The following is a 17,532-nucleotide window of genomic DNA, read 5'->3' on the forward strand; positions in this document are numbered from 1 at the left end:
CGCAAGAAGGTACAATGGCCCTGTGAGGTCTGTAAAAAGGAAACACACGTTTGTGAGTTTGGCTCCATGCTAAGTGCGAAAACTTGAACATTGATCAACACAAGGCTTTCACCGCATCATCTTAAAGATCGATAATGAAGTGTAAATGTTAATTATGAACGAAGGTACTAACTTGGAACGTGTAGTACGAATTAAGTATAAAAACTCAAGCAGTCTTTCATATAAATGTACAATCAGTTATGATTAGTTTTAATATTATGTTCGTATCTATTTTTTCTGCAGTTTAACATGAAAGATATTAAATATCAATTGTTTGACAAATATAGATATGTATATATCATTTATACTAGCTGTCTGTGACATTAAAAGGATTTTGTCATTCAAACCATAATTAAAAAAATACATAGAAAATATTTACTTTGGTCCAAAATCTCTCGGTACACAATTTTTTATAATATTGCTCCTCAAAATTGTGGTATGTTTATGTTTGTTGTTACAAATAATAGACATCTGCTTTTAGTAGCACTAGTGCCTTCACGTTAGATTAGTGGTTCATAAATAAATTGTCAATCATCTGGTTACGAAACTAAGGCATTAGCCACCAGACAAACCTTAGAATTTCCGGCCATTGAAACCATATTTACAATGGCTTTATCCTATTGTAACTCGTATTACTGATCATGGATTCTTATAACTGACTTGAGGTTGGTTTACCCCCGTTTCATCAACACACTATGCTAGTACCCCCTCCGAACCAAAGAGACAAAAGAAAACTGAGAAAACTTCGAAAAGAACTTTGAAATTATCAAAAGGATAAAAAACAACACACCCTATTGAAGAGTAACATTCAAAACTCGCAATCGATTCGAATGTTTGAGTGACTCTGATGATTGTCAAGGCATAGAAAATGTAAACGTGATATTCTCCGACAATGAATCTGTCCACCATATTCCATCTGACAATGAAGCTGACCACCATATACCATTTGAAGCCTCCTATAGTCCAGTGAACACATCTAACTCAGAACATTTACCTCACAATGAATCAGTAGAGATAATTGGTGTTTATTTCTAACTGTACTGGAGAAGGGGGTAGTGTAGTGGGTATGGACCGGACTTTTAATCTAGTGAAATGCTTCGTTACTCCAATAACCTACAAGAATCAGGGAGTTCTAAACAACACGACAGACGACCATCCGATTATGTTAGGGCCATTATTCATACACTGGGACGGAGAAAAGAAGACATACAGGACTTTATTAAATCATGTTAGAGGGGAGGTAGGGAAACAAAAACTAACTATAGGGACGGACGAAGAAAAAGCCATGACAAATGCACTGTACGACATATTCCATGATGCAACTTTCTTGTTATGTACTAAACATATCCAGGACAATCTATACAGATATTTGGAAAAAGTAGGCACACCGCTGCAAATTCGAAAACAAATTAGGGACATCAACTTTTTGGACGAAAACACTAAATTCAGATCTTACTGGGAGAATTATTTAGAGCCCAAATTGAAGAAATTTGTCATAGAACCATTACAAACTCCCCGACCTGGTAGAAAAATGTCTCTTGTGTCCGAAATGCAAATGTTAGATTTACGTAGAGCTCTGCATGGAACAGGGAATTTTCGGTTACCTAACCAATCACAAACTTTCTATGTAGCGCCCTACATCTGGCAAGAAAAACTCAAACAGACAAAAAGGCATATTTCAATCGATTTTTAAAAAGCAAAAAAGGGAAAATCAGCAACTTTGTTTTGGCCTCTCGTGCTGACTTCCACTGTCCGAGGCCAAAACAAACATGCGAAAAAAACCGCATGGGTAAAGTACATTAACTTTGATAAGTCCCACTATCTGGTGAAAATGACGTTCATAATTAACAGAAGGTGCTACTGATCGACGGATGTACAGATATTTCATATATTGATTGGAGGGAATGTTTCCTTCACTATTAGTGAAGAAGAACTGAATGATTTCAGAATAAAATCTGTCGTCTATGTGTACAAGATGTGTAAATCATATTATGCTTAATCATGTATTGACTGAAAAAAAGAGGAGTTGATATATTTTTAAAGTATAACACTTTAATGTGAATTACATGCTGTATCCTTAAAATTATAGAATAGATGTGCGAGCCCGTAACGCCTCGCTGGTACTTGTACGGCTCTGCCCACCCCTACTGTTAGTTGTATGATTTTGTTATAAATTTCATATAACAAAAGAATAATGGGTAATGAATAATAATTAAGATAATAAAAAGCATCGGGTTTCACACTTTGTTATGCCATCCTATATTTAACGTATTAAGATATTTTGTATATACTTATACTTATATTATTTAACAAATAACTATTTATTAATGTAATGTTTACTTTGTATTACTCTTATATCTAAAAATGCTTTGTATATTTGTGTTTATTATTCATGCTTTTGTAATCTTCAAATTTGGAGGCAATAAAGAGAATGATAATAAAATCTAAATATTCCAGACTCAGCAAATGTTACTAACTTTACGAGAAGAATATTTTGGGTAGGTTTTGGGAAGTTTTGGGTAGTTTTGGGTAAGTTTTTGGTAGTTTTGGGTAAATTGTTATGCCCCGTTAGGGGTTACGTTCTGGTGACCTTTCAAATTTACCAATCAACCTTTTCTTAACTTTTAAATTCTGCATAGGAAAGCATTACGGATTGTTTTAACTTAGGATTTCGTATGGAGAAGTCTAAGTTAAGGAAAGTTCGAGATACTGGTACCTAAAATCTTGGAAGTGAATCTCAGCGGACCAGAAACATATAATATATATATACATAACTATGTAGATCTATATATGTTTCTGAGCGGACTAAATAGATTGTCTAGTTGGGAAAAGATTTGGTACAAATTTGACATATTTTTTGCGATATTTTCAATATGCATTCCTTGAATGTTTATCAGTTTCTGAGAAGGACTGCCTCTTGGGTGTACGTCCACAATAAAAAAATTATCGTCGTAACTGCAAGCTAAAAATAGACCGGTTTTATTCCTCACTACGTCACTTCCGGTTTTGATACAGCCAGGGGACCCCTTTTGGTACGCGGGACATTTTGCTTTGAGATTCTCGATTGGTGTGCTGAAATTTTAATGTATGCACTTTGATCGAAAAGTATGGTATTCATTCATAATTCTTTAAGTCTGTCTTTGATATTTACCGACGATTATTTAAAAAGTACCGCAATTCAAAACACTATCCAAATCTGGCTAGGCATTTCCCGTATTTTTCAGTGAAATTGAAAGACAGTTTGGTGATCCAATTAAAATATGAAGAATGTCCACTACACTTCTTCATATAAACTGATTTAAAATAGAACATACCTCTATCAATACCAATTTTCCAAACTTTTTAAAATATGTTATCAAAACGAAACAAGCACCTGCTCATTTGCATATCAACTTTGATATAACATTCCCAAGGATTTATAAGTGAGAAGGATTCGTGACTGTCTCTTTACATTACTAAACAACACGCGAGAACGCCTATGAACCGCGAATAAAAACCGTTTTTCTCAACAAATAAGTAAAGTTAAAATTTCACGACCGGGAATATTTTTTTCGTAACAACGGCTCATTACGCACCCTCCCACCGCAAGCTACATCAAAGGCTGCGCCGGCGGATATCAAAGGAAAATCAGTCGTCGCCCAACGTCACGGTCAGTGCGCTGCACAAACACAAAAGCTCCTGCCTTGTACTCCCCCAAAACTCAGTGTGACTTATCCTTCTCATATACGTCCTTGAACATGCCTAAACAGTCCATATTATAATTAGGCCTATAATATAGATCTAAATAGAACATAATTATAAGATATGGTATCTTGTTTTATATGATCAATTTATTTTAATGTAGTGTACATTAGTATACATATTGTAAAAAGAGCTTGTTTCTGTGTCTATGTAAAATGTATAGCCTTATGATGTGCATGTATTTAATTTGATAAGACTTCCTGATCCCGGCATGGTTACTTCCTCGATCGGTATAATTGCGGTGTTATACTAAGAAAAGTGTCGTATCTGCGTTAATAAAAGGGATATAGAGATTCATTTAATCCGTTTACTATTGTTGAAAATGGATAACAATGTAGCATAAAATAGCTGTCGAATGGCTCCACGGCACCCACTGCTAACATTTACGGCCCTTTCGTCCATTTCTAACATAAATCGACGATCGAAGTCAAATTTGAGCTTAAATTGTCATTTTATACTTGTATTTCACATCACAATAGTATAAACAACAAAACACAGTAACTAGGATTTTAGAGGGGAAACCCCGAATTTTGTACCAAAAGGGGTCGTGTACCAAATCACAGGGACCTGGCACGAAAATTTTTAACCAATAGTATACATATATATATATATGAAAACTATAATATATACATATGTATACTGTTAGTTTAAAAAAATCGTGCCAGGTCCCTGTGTACCAAATGGGGTAGGGTCACGTAGTCATCAAGCCAATTGCCTAATCTTTGAATAAGTGTATAAATAGTATTGAATTGTTGGTAAAGGCTATGATGTGAATTTGGCAGTAATTCTAAATTTAAAACTGACATAGTTAATTTGTCTGATCATTCATGTTAGGCCATACAAAAAATATTTGTGTTTCCGGTAACCAGACCAATTCAAATCATTGCCTACTCAAAAACTTTTTATCAGTTTTGTCCTCACGCAAACAAATAACACGCAAACAAATAACAACCTAAATTTGATTGGTTTTGCACAAAATTAGGAATGTGGGTACAAATGCTGTAAATTTAAGACACTAATAATAACCGGGGAACCAAATCCATGGTTTATATAAGGTTGAATAAAGTCAATTTCAGGTTTTTTTTACTGCAAGAAACTGGGATGAAGAGAAAAAAAATATATATATAAAAAAAAATTTAAGGGTGTTACCAGAAACAAGAATATTTTTTTATTTGGCCTTAACCTGACCCTGATCAGAACCTGCAGCTCGTTTGCTGCTTTAACTCACTGCAATCAAAGACAACATAATCAAATTGATGTTGAAATGGTCATTTATTTGATGACGTAGTTATCATCAAAAATTGGTTGTCATACAAGTATTGTAATTGCATTACGTTATAAATGAGAAACAGCAAAGATGGGGTTCAAATTTTGCCATCTTGCTGATACAAGATATATCGTGTACATGTGTTCATGACCAGGGCTAAAAACCAGAGATAAAACTGTAACACAGAAAAAAAACTTTCTGGAAAAAACTTTCTGAAAATAGTGAAACATGACCATAAAAAGTTGTCATACACAGAAAAAAAAACTTATGAAAATAGTAAAAAGTTGCATATAGTACATGCATATAAATAAAGAAGCAGCAAAGATGGGGTATAACATACATCTTGCCATCTTGCTGATGCAAGGATATATTACTCTTGTATTCATATCCAGGGTTAAAAACCAGAGAAAAAACTGTAATACTGAGAGAAAAAAAAAACTCTGGAAAACTTTTCTGACAATAGTGTAACCACAAAAGTTGTCGCACACAAAGACAAAACAAATGCAGTAAACACATATAGTAAGCACTTCCAAAATATATATAAACTAGCATTAAATTAGGACGCGAGTCATAAGTGTGGCTTAATAAGTAATGAAATTAAAATACAAATTTCTTAATCACCGTACAATGGCTTTTTCTTGAAAAGTTATCTGCAGACTAGGAAGTGACAATGCCCCCATATGTGGTATATATAGACAGATTGATACAATATATTCTCTTGTATTGATGTCCGAAATAAAAAACCAGAGAAAAACTGTGATACAGAAAAAAAACTGGAAATACAGAAAAAAACCTCTGGAAAACCCGACAATAGTGTACCATATAAAAAGAGAGGCAGCAAAGATGGGGTATAACATACATTTTTGCCATCTTGCTTTCATATCCAGGGTTAAAAACCAGAGAAAAAACTGTAATACAGAAAAAAAAACCTCTGGAAAACTTTTCTGACAATAGTGTAACCACAAAAGTTGTCGCACACAAAGACAAAACATATATATAGACTAGCATTAATTAGGACGCGAGTCATAAGTGTGGGTTAATAAGTAAGGAAATTAAAATACAAATTTCTTAATCACCGTACAATGACTTTTTCTTGAAAAGTTATCTGCAGACTGGGAAGTGACAATGCCCCCCACATGCGGTATATGTAGACACATTGATACAATATAATCTCTTGTATTGATGTCCGAAATAAAAAACCAGAGATAAAACTGTGATACAGAAAAAAAACCTCTGGAAAACCTTCTGACATTAGTGTAACGACAAAAGTTGTCATACAGAAAGACAAAAATATGAAGTACATACATATTAATATATAAATGAGAAGCAGCAAAGATGGAGTACAAATCTTTCTGATACAATAGATATATCACTTTTGTATTCATGTCCAGGGTTAAAAACCAGAGATAAAACTGTAATACAGAAAAAAAAACTCTGGAAAACCCGACAATAGTTTACCATATAATAGAAAAGCAGCAAATATGGGGTACAAATCTTGCTGACACAATTATACTCTTGTATTCATGTCTGAGGGTTAAAAACCAGAGATAAAAAACTGTAATATAGAAAAAAAAACCTCTGGAAAACATGACAATAGTGTTACCTAAAAACTTGCAATTATACAGTACATACATGTACATATAGAAAACCCTTAGATATAAATGGGAAGGGAGTCATAAGGGGAAGTGGGGGGTTATTAAATAATTAATAAGTAATGTTGGTAAATTTCATAATCACTGTACAATGGTTATCTCGTTTTCAGATTTCATTGGTCAAATAATCTGCAGCTGATAATATAATATTGTATCTGGTATTCATGTCCAAGGTTAAAAACCACAGATAAAAAACTGTAACACAGGAAAATAGATCACCTCTAGAAAAAACTTTTGACAATAGTGTAACCTATAAACTTGTCATACATAAAGACAAAAAATGCATATACCGGTATATATATATATATATATATGGGTGGGTGATTAAACAACAAGTGTTGGTATTAATATATATTTCCTAATTTAGCCGTACAATGGATATCTCTTGAAAAGTTATCTGCAGACTCGGACAAGCGGGGCCCTTTGATTGATTGATTGGGCTTAACGTTCTTGTTCAGCCCTAAAAATGCGCAGTACCTCTTGTAGTCAGATTTCATTGGTCAAATAATCTGCCACTGAAACTTTAACTGACCAATGATTAAGTGCAGGATTCAAGGTTTATTTATTCTCTCTGACTCATAAAAGTATGTAAGAAGTCAAATTTTTGTAATAAATATGTGATATATGGCATAAAGCAATCAAAATATTAGTGCTCTTAGCATATATACATATATAATTGAAAAGTAATCAAGAGCACTTAACAGGTAATGAATTAGGTCAGAAAGGCCACTTGATAAAGATTGATTTTGAATTAGTTTACATAAATTTTCTAAGAATCTGCCATTTGTATCTAGGTTTTACCATTAAATATATTGAACTTTCCTTGCATTAGTTCTTGACTTGAATAAGTATTAGTGCATTTATTTTAGAATAAGATTTATTTCTTAAAACATTACTGATTCCTGTGCTCATTTTAAAAAGATAAAATACATTGCCAATGTTGATTTACATAAATTACAATTTCTCTCATTTTGCAGAATACGAAACTATCTTCGACTCATGATTCTTCATGTAGATTATATAAGCGGTTCTAAATGTATACATAATTTTGCTACCATTTCATTAAGTTCTAATAAAATACTTAAATATGTCAAACTGTGTCAATATCGTCATACAGTTTCTGAATAAATTGATGAATTAAGTCTTAAATTCATCTTTTGTAAACTAGCTATTTGATTATATATATTCAAACATTACTTTAAGTCAGCTCTGGATAAAATATCTTTAACATGTGACATTAATTTAAAAGAGTTTACAAAAGTTAATTGATCTAATATCTTTAACATGTGACATTAATTTAAAAGAGTTTACAAAAGTTAATTGATCTAATATCTTTAACATGTGACATTAATTTAAAAGAATTCACAAAAGTTAATTGATCTAATATCTTTAACATGTGACATTAATTTAAAAGAATTTACAAAAGTTAATTGATCTAATATCTTTAACATGTGACATTAATTTAAAAGAATTTAAGTTACTTGATCATTTACGTAATGTTATAAGGTTGTGCAAAACATAATTCTGCATTTTATTTCAATAGCAAGCTCGTCAAAGAGCATGAAATTGTTTGTATACTTTCTTAATTTAAGAATGCCTTTACAAAATTGCAAATGTCTTTTTCTATAACATTTGTATTTTCAAATCTTCACACTTTGTATGAGTATACATTTTCAAAAGAACTGGCATTACAAGTGAATTGAATATCAACAGGAATAGATAAGTTTCTTATAGATAGCAAACAGCAAACTCTTTCAGCAGTTTCCTTGCTTTAAAAAACTTAACATCAAAATTTAAAAAAAATTATATACCTAGATATGTATACCCTTCTAATAAATCTAATTCTGTATTAAATAACTGGAGTTATTGGATTGATTTACAATTTTGAGAATATTATGATTGTTATGATTGTGCTCCACCGCTGACAGAGCATAAATGATGTTCATCATTTGAACAATAATTTGTGATTAATCTTGTCTATTTATGCCTAATTAACACAAAAAATAATATAAAATAATTTATTTCGCCTTAAGTGCTTGCGCAATCAGTACTTCATTCCATATAGGATATAGTGCCACGGAATTTTTTCTTGATATTAATTATTTTCAAATTTTTAACTTTAAGTAAAATTAAGGTGGTAATGGTGTGAAGTAAGTAACTTTTGGTTGTACTAAATCGTCTGCTTCTGTTTTTGATAGTGAAAAAATAATTTGTCAGCGGTGGAGCATCTTTAAATAGGATTTGACATTTGAATCTATTTGATGTTGATAAAATGATAATTCATTAATGATCTTATTAAAATGACGGGGTTTAAATCATAATTTATTAATGACATAATTATAAAAAATTGGTTGTCACAAGTATTGTAATTGCTTTACATTTCTATCAGCATTATAAATGAGAAGCAGCAAGATGGGTTCAAATCATGCTGATAAAATGTACAATGATAAAAACTCGTGTATTCATATCCAGGTTAAAAACCAAGATAAGACCAACATAGTAAAAACTCTGGAAAACCTTCTGACAATATTGTAACATAAAACATTGTCACACCAGAAACATATGTTTTTGTTGACGGAAGATGGACCTCTGGTTTATACATTATAAGCATTTTCCCTCGGCTAACTTTAATTCATATTTTTGCATCAATACAAAGATTAAACATATCATGGTCATGATTTTTGAAAGCATGAAAATAAGAAAATTATACTTTAATTTTAGACAGTCAGACATTCAAAACCGGAAGTGCATTTTGTATTACATTATTGTATGTAAGTTAAAATGTTATTTTTTTTATTTCCAAAGTCTACTAAAACCATCTGAAAATTATTGAACTTTTGTATCATATCAAAGTTATTCTCCTAAATTTAACTATTTAAGAGCATATTTAAAGAGCATATATGATCGTTAGCCTATACAGAAGTACATCTGCCAATCTAAAAATGGCCCATATAATTATATGTTTCTGGTCACACAAAGACAAAAACTGCAATACATACATAGAAAACTCGTGATTTTTGTAGACGCTTGATGATTCTTAACAGATGCATAAGTGCTTTAATTCTTTTGAAACCATACATAAAAATGATATTGGTCAAGGAAGTAATATCAACAGTTATTTTCCATATAACACTGGATCCTTATAGACAAAGGGACAGATCACCTTGAAAATTCAACAATCTTTTGTCCACACTGTTAGAATTACTTATTTGCCCCATATAAAAATGATATACAATGTACACGTATTTGTTTCAAAATAAAATTCATAAATCCCATAATTTTGATTTTTTGTTCACTTACGTACTGATGACATCTACAGTACCTGTAGGTCACTTATGTACTGGTGACATCTACAGTACCTGTAGGTGATATTTAGAAATAAAGTGAGATAACTCCTTAATTGAATTTGTTACAACGACAAATTAAGACAGTATAGTTTCAAATTGATCTATCTTACTAAATCTTATTCCATATCATATTGATTTTTCAATGATTATTTTATTACCACACTTTTTTCAATGCTATTTTCTGGTCTACAAGGCAGATGGTCATAACAGCTCAAGCCAGTATGTGTAGAAGGATAATATTTTCAAAAATAAAAAAAATATAATTTTTGAAGTTTATCTTAAAATTATTGACTAAAGAATATAGAAATTAAGTCCTTTGGAGTGAGAATGTGAATTAGTAGTTTTAGTGATAGGGTCAGTTCGTACGCGCCTCCCACGTCAGTCCCGTCTAGTCGTTTCTTGTCCTGTCATTTGGGAGGTTTTTCGTCAATGTCTTGCAGAGTGAGTAAAAGGATTAAAGAACTTTACTTTTCTATATTCATTAATTGAACAATATAAAATGAAATTTGGAAAAAAAAGAAATTACCTTTCTTCTTTTTTTCTTACCCAAAAACAGGCTACACAATGACAATTTTTCCAAAGATTATGATCAAGAATTATTTTTCAAAACATACTTGTTATTGCAAGAGCAAAAAAATGACCCTTCTGGCCTTCATAGACTAAAACATAACATTACTAAATGTGTCATTTTTAGAATATGAAATTCTGAATTATTTGGAAAATATAAGTCAATGTAATTTGAAATCAGAGACAAGAATTTGAATTTGTTATCTTCAGTTGTGCAATGTTAGATTTTTTAGAATAAATAAATATAATTATAATGTATATTCTTAACCTTAAGACTTTATTTTCAAATGATGGGAGGTTTCTGTTATGATGGAAAAAAAGGCATTCGTCTTTTATAAGAATAAACGTGCTAAAAATCTTTTGTCTCCCTTGACACTAGTTCACTAGATAAGTCTCTTTATCAAAAATAGTTTTCTCCTTCTACCATCATACTGATATGATCTAGTTGCTAAAAACATAAAGATGATCCACCGCTGACATACAGTATTTTTTCTCTATCAAAAACAGGAGCAGATGAATTAGTATTTTTCTTCAGTTACAAAAGTTACTTACACAATTACCACCATTGAAAAATTTGAGCTTCTTTTTTTATTTCAATACAAAAATATTAAAAATAATCAATTTTGTCCTGAAAGAAATCCATGGCACTATGCCCTATATGGAATGAAGTATTGATTTTGCATGTACCAAAAGCAAAATAAATGATTTAATATGTATTTTTGTATTAGAGACATACATACATCATTAACTATCATTTACCGTTCAAATAATAATGGGTATCGTTTATGCTCTGTCGTGCGGCGGTGGAACATCCCAGAGTAACAAAATTCAATGAAATATTTCGTAAATGATTTTGGCACTAGTGTGAAAACTTTTTTTATTAAATCGATCCTGGTATTAAGGATCTGCTCTGGTTAAAAGTAAAATTTGTCTGACTATACAAACGATAATCTAAAGCAATATTTTGCAAATTAGTTGTCTGATAAGTTTAATATTCATGAAATTGACAAAACCAAAGTTTGTTTTAAAGCAAAAATAATAACACACTGTCAACCCATATTTTTGCTCAGAACAGCTGTGTATGTCACCCCTACCCCCTAAATTTTGAAGATGAAAATACCTCGTTTTTGCCAGATTGAACGCTTCCCAGAAAAAGTTCTGATGACTGACTTTTTCTAAGATTTTGCAGCTCAAAGTTGTTTCTAAAACCATCATAAAAACAGGGGGTCAGCGTGTTTGATGTTTTGTCCAATTACAAAATGTGTTATTTTTCAGCTTTTCTTGTAAAAAATTCAAAGAAGTTGATCTTTCACTAAAATGTAAAAAATAAAGACCAATATGTTATAATCTCCCCCTTAAATGCTTATCATTGACATCTCAGTGATCATAACAAAACGATTTACAGCAAAAATTAACTCAATATATCTAAAACTGTTGTTGCACTGACAAGTTAAGTAAAACTATTGAAGCTAAAAAGGTGAAATTTCACCTCTCTACAAATTTAAAATGTAAAAAATGCACGTTTTCAAAATGGCCACCAAATCAAACTCATATATGAAAAATTTACAACAAAAAGAAGTCCACTTCGTAACATATTTTTATATAGCAACTTGCTACAAATTAAATGGTGAAAATTAGTTTTTAAAAATCTTTAATTAAAGATGAATCGAGACTTCAACGAGACGGAAACCTCACCAGAGCAGATCCATTAGTGGTATTCAGTTTGTATTGATAGTGTGTATAACTCAAGTATTGACCTTAAAGTTTAATAATTCATTAACATCTTTATCTCTCTTTAATGAGTGAAAAAAAAAGAAACTGACTTTGATTTACAAAATGTAATTTACTAAATTTCATAACAATACCTGAATGGAAAGGTACCGGTATCTGCCAATCACCATTTATCAGGGATCGTCTGCCATCGGGTGTCACTATCCTGATAATTGACACTATCTTGATGGTATCACTATCGAACATTTTGGATTGTCAACAGGAGTCACCAGACTTCCTTCTTTTGAGATGAGATAAGAGCCAGGCACCAAATGAGGTGCGCAGATACTGGAGTTGCCATTCGGGTTGTCACTATCCTGGTGGTTGTTACGATCCAATGGTGTCACTATCTTCATGGTTGTCAAATTCCTGATGGTTATGGCTATGGGTTCGAATCCCATGTGGGGCAGTTGCCAGGTACTGTTCACTGGCCAGTGATTTTTCCCCGGGTACTCCGGCTTTCCTCCACCAACAAACCTGGCGCATCCTTACATGACCCTGGCTCTTACTATTCTGATGGTTTCCACTAACCTCATGGTGGTCACTATCCTGACGGATGTCACTAACTTGATGGTATCACTTTTCTCCGATGCCTACCGTTTTGGGTTTGCCAACAAGAGTCGCCAAACTAAAACTTCCTTGTCTTGGATTGAACAGCCAATGAGTCCAGAGCCTTGCAGAACCCCAAAAGTGGTCAAGATACTGCAGCTGTCATTGGAGAGAAATAGTGAAATCATTCAGTAAAGTGGAAATCATGATATGACATGTTTATAGTTTCTTTTAAAGATTGCGGTTACAAAATTCCACTAATAAAAGATAGCTGCATGTTAGCTACTTGGCAGACATTTTTTCCCCAAATTACTACTCAACAAGGGTACTAGGGAAACATATATACAGATAGTATGTTGATTCGAAATAACATGAGCAATAAAACTGCAATTTAACTTTACAATTAGATGTAAGCTTTACACATGAGGTTTTCTAGTAAATGTACCTGTTTGGAGCTCTGCTAATCACTAATGGTCACCATCACGGAACGTCTGCCATCGGGCATCACTATCCTGATGGTTGTCATTTTTTTGATGGTGTCGCTATAATCCTGATGGTTGTCGATATACTGGTTGTCACTATCATGGTGATCATCACAATCCTAAGATGCCAATTATTTTGAATTGCCAACAACAGTTACAATAATAAAACTTCCTTTTCTTGGGGGTGAACAGCCACTTAGAAGAGTTATGAACCTTGTAGATCACCAAAAGATACTGCAGCTGCCATTTGGGGAGAAAAAGTGAAATCAGTTAGTTTGGTGAAAAACATATGATATGATTGAACCCAGTGGTTACAAACTTAAACTATTCAAATTCAAATTAGCTGTCTGTTAGCTATTTTAGACATATGAGCCCCAATATGCAATGTGCTCAACAAGGGTACTAGGGAAACCTTTATTCTTGCATGAAAATTGAGAGAGATCCCTTTGTAGTTTTGATAAATTATCAATGGACACAAGAATTCCACGGAAGTGGATGTGTCGCCTGCACAGCATCACAAAAATAGTTATTTACAGTTGAAAATATTGTTAATTATTAGGTGAAGTTATCAAGTCCCGTAACTCTTGCAAATATGGATGGATTTGGACCAGTATCAAACCACTCCCAGATCTTATTAATCAATATACCAAAGGAGAAGGTACGTTAAGACTCGAATATGGCCTCAAAATTAATTCTCCAGTAAAGAACAACATATTTTGCCATATAACAGCTGAATACATTTGCTAACACATTACATCTCGAAAATATCCCGCATGTGCCAATTATGTTCACTATGACGTCATCAACATGCAGTTTCCCGCCATTTTTTCAAAAATACTTGAAAAATCATACTTTTTGAGTGGTTTTCTCTAAAAATGAATGTGGCCGCCTTCGTGGAGCAGAAAGAGATTTTCACACGTTGTGTATCGTGTATTTACGCATATCCATGCAAAATATAAAGTTGCTCCAAGGTGGCGGCCAAATCCATTTCAAGCCTTTTCTAACCTAAAGATGATGAATTTCTAGCAAAATTTGGTGAGAAGAGGAAAAATCATCAATTTGATGACGTCATAGGTGGGACACATTGTGTACATGGTTATAAAAAAATATGTTTTAATGAATGGCAAGTATGAGAGTATTTATTGATATGAAATAGATGGGGATCAGAGTTATTTTTTCGGCCTGAAAAATTAAGGCCAAATACTGGTCCTATCATATCTACTCCTTTGGTTGAAATTGGACAATACCAAAGTTATCAAGTGAAAACCATGGATTTATCTGTTTTGACAATTTTAAAGTCCCATTACTCTTGGAAATATTGATGGATTTTGACAATTATTGAACTCATCCGAGATCACATTGATAAAAAGCAATATACCAAATGGTTGAAATTAGGCAATAAATACTAAAGTTATTGAGTGGAAACCATGGATTTATCTTTTTTGACAATTTTAAGGTCCCGTAACTCTTGTAAATATTGACAGATTTTGACAATTATCGAACTCGATAAATCGAATTATCGATATAAAGCAATGAACCTTTGATTGAAATCGGACATTAAATATTTAAGTTATCGCACAGAAACCATTTCCCAGACGTCGACAGTGCAGACATAGTGATACCTAAGTATTTCCCTTGCATTGTAGGCGACACAAAAATGATGGACGAACGGACACTGGTCCAAGGATAAAAGATAATTTGAATGACCCACCACTTGATGGTGATGGGCACAAAATACACACATGCAGTTGCAATAACACTGTAGTTTAATTTTACAATTCAATTATAGCTTTTTTTAATATAAGTTTTTAATAGTAAATGTACCTGAATGGAGCTCTGCTAATCACTACTAGTCACCATTACGTCTGCCATTGGGTGTCATTATTCTGATGGTTCTCAATATCGATGGTTGTCACTATCCTGGTGGTTGTCTCTATCCTGATGGTTGTCACTGTCCTGATTGAATCACTATCCTGGTCCAGATGCTCTGCTAAGCATTATGGGTCGCTATCAAAGAATGTTTGCTATCTAGTGTCACTGTCCTGATGGTTGTCGCATATCTTCATGGTATCACTATCCTGATGGTTGTCACTGTCCTGATTGAATCACTATCCTGGTCCAGATGCTCTGCTAAGCATTATGGGTCGCTATCAAAGGAGGTTTGCTATCTGGTGTCACTGTCCTGATGGTTGTCGCATATCTTCATGGTATCACTATCCTGGTGGTTGTCACTGTCCTGATTGAATCACTATCCTGGTCCAGATGCTCTGCTAAGCATTATGGGTCGCTATCAAAGGAGGTTTGTCCTGATGGTTGTCGCATATCTTCATGGTATCACTATCCTGAAAAATATGAAAATATTTGAAATTATTATGACATCAGGATCATGTCATGTATTGCCATTGTGAATTTTTTTATTTACAATATTTACATTTTTATTTACAATATTAACATTTTTTTTATTATTTTTTTTGCTTATTTTTTTTGTTTTTTTTTTTGTTTTTTTCATTTTTTTTTTTTTTTTTTTTTTTTTTTTTTTTCATTTTTTTTTTTTTTTGGGGTTTTTTTTTTTTTTTCCATTTTTCATAAAAACACAATTTTAATACCCCAGAACATTTATACATTTGAAAGCTGCCAAGGTTGGGGCCTTGGGGTCAGCCTTTTAAATATAAACAGATGTCCCCTCACAGGGGGGCTTTCATTCGTCACACGTTAACACTAACGATCTTTCTAACTAACTTTCTTTCTAACTTTCTTACAAACTTTCTTAGAAACATTTTTTCAAACTTTCATATAAGCTTTCTTACAAACTTTCATCAACTTTCTTACAAACTTTCTTACAAACTTCTTTCTAACTTTTACTTTACAAACTTTCTTACAAACTTTCTTACAAACTTTCTTTCTAACTTTCTTACAAACTTTCTTTCTAACTTTCTTACAAACTTTCTTTCTAACTTTCTTACAACTTTCTTCTAACTTTCTTCAACTTTCTTCAACTTTAACTTACAAACTTTCTTTCTAACTTTCTTCAAACTTTCTTACAAACTTTCTTTCTAACTTTCTTACAAACTTTCTTACAAACTTTCTTTCTAACTTTCTTACAAACTTTCTTACAAACTTTCTTACAAACTTTCTTTCTAACTTTCTTACAAACTTTCTTTCTAACTTTCTTACAAACTTTCTTTCTAACTTTCTTACAAACTTTCTTACAAACTTTCTTTCTAACTTTCTTACAAACTTTCTTTCTAGCTTTCATTCCTTTTATTACATACAATTTAATTCTACAACTTCTCTACCTGTTGTCCTGGATTTAGATGGCATTGTGCAGGAACAGGGAGGGAGGGGGATGCAAGGGCAAATGGTTACTTTAGATACCTTAGATACTTTATAAGGTCGACCTGAAAGGTCAGGATAACCTAACAATTTCGCAGAAACTTGCCTAAATTTCCAATATGGTCCCAACCAAGTGTTTTTTTCCGGGCCTATGCAAAATCCAAGATGGCCACTACAGTGTCCATTATTTAAAACTACTTCTACTAGTATGATTTAGTAATACTTGTCTGAAATTATCCGGACATGATTTCAAACATATGCTATTTTTTGGATTGATCCGAAATCAAAGATGCCTACCCTGACCACCATCTTCTATCTATCAACGCAACATGTCTAAAACGATCCTGACATTGTCCTTACCAAGTGTACTTTAAAATACATTTTCAAAGATGGGCACAAAAATCGCCATCTTGAAAAAAAATTCATTTCCTTTTTCAATGGAGCCAAGGTTGTTAAATGACTTTATGGTCTCCTGTATTTTAATTAGGGACCTTTCACCTTTTGATGACCAGTTCAAATCCCACGTGGGGCAGTTACCTGGCACTCATTGCTGGTCAACGGCATTTCTTCACCGATGACGCTGGCTGTTAATTTGGTCAACTGCAAGTGTACATATAGAAAGTAGCGGTTAGAATGTTATTTACTAAATGCGTGCTTAATTGTGCTAGGGTATTGGGTAGGGTAATGTGAGTATTGTTAGGGACAGGGACGAAATATTCCTATTAACTACTTTCTGTACACTTCAGTTGAGTCAAAATTAAAGCATTGCAGTCGTATCACTGCAA

At 32.7% G+C, this 17,532-nt stretch overlaps 1 long non-coding RNA gene across 1 annotated transcript; it reads right to left on the reverse strand.

The window, feature by feature from the left end:
• Window positions 1-11,417: 11,417 nt before the first annotated feature.
• On the reverse strand, window positions 11,418-16,227 carry LOC138333016 (uncharacterized). The gene is made up of 3 exons (XR_011209928.1): window positions 15,239-16,227; window positions 13,378-13,654; window positions 11,418-13,091 (listed from the first exon to the last, which is right to left on the reverse strand). It is a non-coding gene; the product is annotated as an uncharacterized lncRNA (long non-coding RNA).
• Window positions 16,228-17,532: the final 1,305 nt, after the last annotated feature.

The sequence above is a fragment of the Argopecten irradians genome, chromosome 10, assembly GCF_041381155.1.
Source record: "Argopecten irradians isolate NY chromosome 10, Ai_NY, whole genome shotgun sequence".
NCBI classification, from domain to species: domain Eukaryota; kingdom Metazoa; phylum Mollusca; class Bivalvia; order Pectinida; family Pectinidae; genus Argopecten; species Argopecten irradians.